Source organism: Strongylocentrotus purpuratus, unplaced genomic scaffold (genome assembly GCF_000002235.5).
Source record: "Strongylocentrotus purpuratus isolate Spur 01 unplaced genomic scaffold, Spur_5.0 spur5_scaffold_20, whole genome shotgun sequence".
NCBI classification, from domain to species: Eukaryota; Metazoa; Echinodermata; class Echinoidea; order Camarodonta; family Strongylocentrotidae; genus Strongylocentrotus; species Strongylocentrotus purpuratus.
In genome coordinates, this window is record NW_022145606.1 from 26,869,175 (window position 1) to 26,875,627 (window position 6,453).

General features: G+C 42.0%; 1 long non-coding RNA gene across 2 annotated transcripts; it reads left to right on the top strand.

The window, feature by feature from the left end:
* Nucleotides 1–789: 789 nt before the first annotated feature.
* Nucleotides 790–5,853, top strand: LOC115927331. 2 transcript variants are annotated; one of them, XR_004065568.1, is made up of 4 exons: nucleotides 790–818; nucleotides 2,166–2,261; nucleotides 3,480–3,518; nucleotides 5,764–5,853. It is a non-coding gene; the product is annotated as an uncharacterized LOC115927331 (long non-coding RNA). The 2 variants fall into 2 exon arrangements; XR_004065569.1 differs by having other exon boundaries at nucleotides 805–822.
* The last annotated feature ends 600 nt before the right edge of the window (nucleotides 5,854–6,453 follow it).

The window sequence follows — 6,453 nt, forward strand, 5'->3', positions numbered from 1 at the left end:
TTGAAAGTCTACACGTAGCCCAACCTGTTTTGTCCTATATTTTATGATCGTCCTAAATCAAAATTTGTCTAAGTTAAAGCTATTTTATGGGTCCCAAAAGATTTGAGTTAGGCATTAATTTTTTTTTTACATGTTTAGCTTAAGTCCCCGCCCGCTTCATTTGGGGGGGGGGGGGGGGGCCTCCTTTCTTTTCTTTTTTTTCTTCTTTTTTTAATACAATTTTGATGATGGCTAGGTGGCTTCAAAAGAATGAATGGAATCTGATACATATTTGTACTGCCCTCATGCTATCTGAAAGAAACCTATCAGGATGGATAATTAATGTAGGTGACCTTTGGGGAAAAATAATGTAGCATGTTAATTTAGCATCAAAAGTACATACGGTAGGTAGTGTTTTGTCAAGTCCCAGGGCCCTGTGTATAAAACTATTGTATCTTTACAATTAATGGTATCTCTGCAAACACTGCTTAGCTAATAAAAATCAAGAAATCAATGGTATTTACCATAGTTTGTAGAGATATCATTAATTGTAAAGATACGATAGTTTATGCAATGGGGCCTTGATGGTTGATATGTATGACATACTGAATTGTTATAATGAGGTTGGACTGTATTATGAAATGTTTGAGTGACATCAAAGTATGCAAATTAGTTGTTACCAAAGTTGAATTTGTGATGCAATCTAACTTGGTTTATTAAATTGTTTGTTTTTATATTTTTGTCATGTTTTACTTGTACTTTTTATTTTTTGTTTTGATGACAGTGCTTTGGACTTTGACAGGGGCTTTGGACTTTGACGGAAGAAAAGTTTTTGGAGTGTAGGTATACCGAGTGTCTAAAAAAATCAAAGTTGAAACTTTTAAATATTCTGCCAAATAAATAAAAAATGTGAAACATTCTCGGGAAATTGTCATATGTATGGATGGGTGAAGCTCTTGTCTATCATATGATGCCAACACATGTGATAATAATTCATACTTGGATGAGCACTGGCCACTTTTGTACAGGGTATGAAAATTAGATTGTGCAAGATTTGGCTGTTCAATTTGGCTGAGCGAGAAGTCCCCAAGCATAACAATTGTTAATGATCTGATGAATTTATGATTAATTACGATGGATATGGGTTTGTGCTGTGTGTGATGTGTCCCACCTCTTGCCCCACCCCACCCAACTTCATTTAAAGGAGAATGAAACCCTGATTGTTATGCCTCCGTTACGAAGTAGCCGGAGGCATTATGTTTTCGGGTTGTCCGTCGTCTGTATGTACGTACGTACGTCCCGTTTTCGTGATCGCGTTATCTGAAGAACCGATTGATGGATTTGTGCCAAACTTTGGTCATGTATGTATCTTGCAGAGCCGATGAACTGATTAGATTTTGGGATTACGAGGTCAAAGGTCACAGGGCTCATTATGTATGCAAAAACAGCTCGTGATCGCGTTATCTGAAGAACCGATTGATGGATTGCTGCCAAACTTAGGTCATGTATGTTACTTGCAGAGTTCGATGAATTGATTAAATTTTGGGGTCACGAGGTCAAAGGTCAAAGGCCACAGCGCACATTATGTATGCAAAAACAGCTTGTGATCGCGTTATCTCAAGAACCAACCGATGGATTCCTGACAAAATTAGGTCATGTATGTTACTTGCAGAGCCAATGAACTGAGTAAATTCTTGGTTCATAAGGTCAAAGGTCATGGGCTCATTATGTATGCAAAAATAGCTTGTAATCACGATATTCTGAGAACCTGTTAATGGATTACAATTGAATTTGAATTCGAAAAATTTCTTCTGTCTTGGTTTGTAAAATTGCTTTATGACGGAGGCATCATTTTCGACTGCACGCAGTCGAATTCCATCTAGTTAAAATATAGATTCGGCCTGGATAGATATCACATAGTCCCATATACATCTTTCTGTGTACAGTGCTTTTAATTTACCAAAAACTGGGCAAAATTTTGTAATCATTTTGATGATTCCAGAACCTTGCAGTACACACCAATACTTATAGATGATCAAACTTTTCTGATCGATTCCACAACGTTTCTTTTCACAATGCAATTGAATTGCATGACCAGAACTGGTCTATACCTTTAATAATATAATTTAATTATTATACAAATACGATACAGTGGATTCTAACTAGACATACAATGTTTGTTACAGGTGGATTTGGTGGATGAGGAGGAGGACGCTGTTTCGGTGGACGAGGCGGCGGTGGACGCGGAAGGGGAGAATTCGGCGGAGGAAGGGGACGAGGAGGTATGTCTTGTTTATTTTCACCATCTTTGGAACGGTAGTTACTAAGGACTTTGATGGATGAAATTATCATCACAATATGATTGATTTCAATCCAAACAGATAAGATCATTCTCGATTTTCATGCCTCCACTACAAAGTAGCCAGAGGCATTACTCTCAAACTGAAATAGCTTGTAATCAAAATATTCTGAGAACCTGATAATGGATTACAATCAAACTTGATAATGGATTACAATCAAACTTGAATATTAAAAATTGCTTCCGATTTGGTTTGTAAAATCGCTCTATAGCGGAGGCATCATTTTCGACTGCACGCAGTCTAAGTTCCATCTAGTTAGTCTTATTGTGTTAATCAAAAGTTAAATAATTATTATTCTGTGTGTGTCGCGTAGTCCCACATACATCTTTCTGTGTACAGTGCTTGTAACTTTACCAAGACTGGGTCAAATCTCATCATTTTGATGATCCAGATCACACCAATACTTATATGCTAGCTGAGCAACCTTTTCTGATCGATTCCACAACGTTTTTTTCACAATGCAATCGCATGACCAAAACTGGTCTTTGCCTTCAAAGGTACTATGTCCCATTTGCAGGCCAACAAAATGAAAAGGTTAAATTTCAACAGCATTTGAAAGATAATACTAATTTAGAACTTCCCTAAAAAAAGGGGGGCTTGAAAATGTCTTTAAGTTGGAAAATAACGACTATTAGTTGTCAAATCGACTTAAGAGCTATAGAGCCAGTAAGTAATGGTCTGATTTCAGACCATTGTACCGAATGGTCGTACATTTTATGCTGCGCAAAGATTCAATCAGTTTAATTTTGGCCATTACAAGCAGAAGTGGGATATTGATGTTGACAAATGCTCATATACCCTTTACAGCTCATTTTATGTACATGTATGTTATTTCCAAAGAAGAAAAAAGCTAGTGAGTCACTCAATAGTGTCTGACAGTGAAGCTAATGTAGCAAGTAAACGGGTTTCTTTGCATAATTTGAATATTAGGACACTGCTAACATTTAAACTTCACAGATAGGACATACATGACATATTCATAATTCTATAAAGTTCTACAGAATTTGATTGTGGCTGCAAAAGGGACATAGTATCTTTAAGCATTGAATGAGGGCTCACTATTTGTATTTATTTTTGTAATATAATCATATGGTATTTTATGAAATGCAATTGTTTTTTTTCTTTCTTTTTTTCTTTCAGGTTATTGACTGTTTTCAAGATTGCTGAGAGTTGCAGAGAGTAAGTTGATCTGCTTAAGAAGGCTAAAGTCAAGTAGTTTTTAAAATAAAGCTACAATGGAATGAAACAGATCTCCATAATTGGGAACATAATTGAACGCGGAATAGGAAAGCTATGGCTTAATGAAATTTTCTATGACACTTCCGTAGGTATGTAACATAATTTTGTGGACAATTCTCAATACTCTTCCATTGGGTGTTGCCAAAATTTGAAGAGAATCCTTGAATTATGTAAGGAGTTGATAAAGAAGAACAAGTTTGTTGTTTTTAAACACCTAGTGCAAATGATAGATTGTTGGAGAAGTCGAGCAGGCTGTAGAGCCCCAGCGATGCCTGGGCGGTGACCTGTCGATTTCCCGTCGGTGGCCGGTCGATTTTAGGTAAAAACTGGGCGAATTCGCGGAGCTTTTTCGCGCGGTGTCCCGGCAGTGACCGACCGATGACCCTCCGATTGCCGGGCGGTCTCCCACCAGCCACCGGCTGATTTTAAAGAAATTGCCTGGCGGCCGGCCAGTGATCGGCGGGGCTCCAAAATACGCTCGGTGCCTGGCCGTTCGCCGCCCGGGCACCGAAATAATCGAGCGTTCGCCGCCGAGCAATTTAGGTCAAAAATCGAAGGCGCTAGGGTCAAAGGCTGCCGACCTATTTTGGACTCGCCGCCAGGTGACCGACTGATCTCCCAGCGGCGACCGGGCGGCGACTGCTCGACAGCCTTTGACCTAGGGGCTTCGATTTTTGACCTAAATCGCTCGACGGTGAACGCTCGATTAGGCCGGCGTCCGGGCGGGCGACCGGTCGCCGAGCGATTTTAGGTAAAAACTGGGCGAAATCGCGGAGCTTTTTCGCGCGATGTCCCGGCAGTGACCGACCGGTGACCCTCCGATTGCCGGGCGGTCTCCCACCAGCCACCGGCTGATTTAAAGAAATTGCCCGGCGGCCGGCCAGTGATCGGCGGAGCTCCAAAATACGCTGGGTGCCTGGCCGTTCGCCGCCCGGGCACCGAACTAATCGAGCGTTCGCCGCCGAGCAATTTAGGTCAAAAATCGAAGGCGCTAGGTCAAAGGCTGCCGACCTATTTTGGACTCGCCGCCCAGTGACCGACTCATCTTCCAGCGGCGACCGGGCGGCGACTGCTCGACAGCCTTTGACCTAGGGGCTTCGATTTTTGACCTTAATTGCTCGACGGTGCACGCTCGATTAGGGCGGCGTCCGGGCGGCGACCGGTCGCCGAGCGATTTTAGGTAAAAACTGGGCGAAATCGCGGAGCTTTTTCGCGCGGTGTCTGGCAGTGACCGACCGGTGACCCTCCGATTGCCGGGCGGTCTCCCACCAGCCCCCGGCTGATTTTAAAGAAATTGCCCGGCGGCCGGCCAGTGATCGGCGGAGCTCCAAAATACGCTCGGTGCCTGGCCGTTCGCGCCCGGGCACCGAACTAATCGAGCGTTCGCCGCCGAGCAATTTAGGTCAAAAATCGAAGGCGCTAGGTCAAAGGCTGCCGACCTATTTTGGACTCGCCGCCCAGTGACCGACTAATCTTCCAGCGGCGACCGGGCGGCGACTGCTCGACAGCCTTTGACCTAGGGGCTTCGATTGTTGACCTAAATCGCTCGACGGTGCACGCTCGATTAGGCCGGCGTCCGGGCGGCGACCACCCGGTCGCCGAGCGTAGTCTGGGCGGCGAGTGAAAGTGAGCAGGCGCCGCCCGAATTTTAACTCCGCGCTAAAACTTCAGCAGCGACCGAGCGATGCCTTAAAAACGAGCGGTGACCGGGCAAAATTGGCTAAAAACTCGCCGCTCGGCCGCCGAGCAGGCTAATTTTGGGTAATGTGACTACCGTATTTGCCGGCGTAAAGGCCGCAGTATTATTGGAAGAGAAAATATCAAAAAGTCGGGGTGCGGCCTATGCGGCGAAAGAGTAAATTTTTTTTTTTTTTTTTTTTTTTTTAGTTTCGATTTATGGCGCTATGCCTGGCAATGTCTCCCAGCTCAGTAATCAGTGTGTTGACTCACCACTCGGAAACTACAACAACAACACTAAAATTTGTCTGTCATTTTGGTTTGAAAGTAATCTTTCTAATAGATCTAATATGTAGTTTATAATAATAATTCCTCAATTTTTTTGTCTATAACAAATGGTGTACCACAAGGTTCTATCCTACGAGCTCCTTGATGATTTCTCAAGAATTGCCCAGACGTGTCTATTGAATTTAATTAATTTTTTTCTATTCCTTTCTGTCTTTTGCAGGACCGAGGGTGGTACACTCCAAAGAACTCTCCAAAGAACTCTCCAAAGAACTCTCCAAAGAACTCTCCAAAGAACTCTCCAAAGAACTCTCCAAAGAACTCTCCAAGAACTCTCCAAAGAACTCTCCAAGAACTCTCCAAAGAACTCTCCAAAGAACTCTCCAAAGAACTTGAACTTAAAGAACTCACTTGAACTTACACTTGCACTTGAACTTACACTTACACTTGCACTTGAACTTACACTTGAACTAGCACTTGCACTTGAACTAGCACTTGAACTTGAACTTGCACTTGAACTATCTTGAACTATCTTGAACTATTTTGAACTATCTTGAACTATTTTGAACTATCTTGAACTCTCCAAAGAACTTGCACTTGAACTTGCTCTTGAACTTACACTTGAACTAGCACTTGAACTTGAACTATCTTGAACCTTGAATCTGAAACATACTGAATGAAACTTGAATCTGGAAATCTTGAATCGAATCAAAACTGGAACAGAATATTTCTAAAGATTGTATTGCCATTTTTAGAAGACATAATTATTGTCAATTATAAAGAAATTATTGGCAGTTTCTAGAAGGAATTAAAAGTAAACTGAAATAAAAAGAAGAACAGTAGAGGGAAAGGAATCTAACTCTAATTCCTGGAACTTGATAAGACCATACTTACAGTTGAAAGCAGTAATATT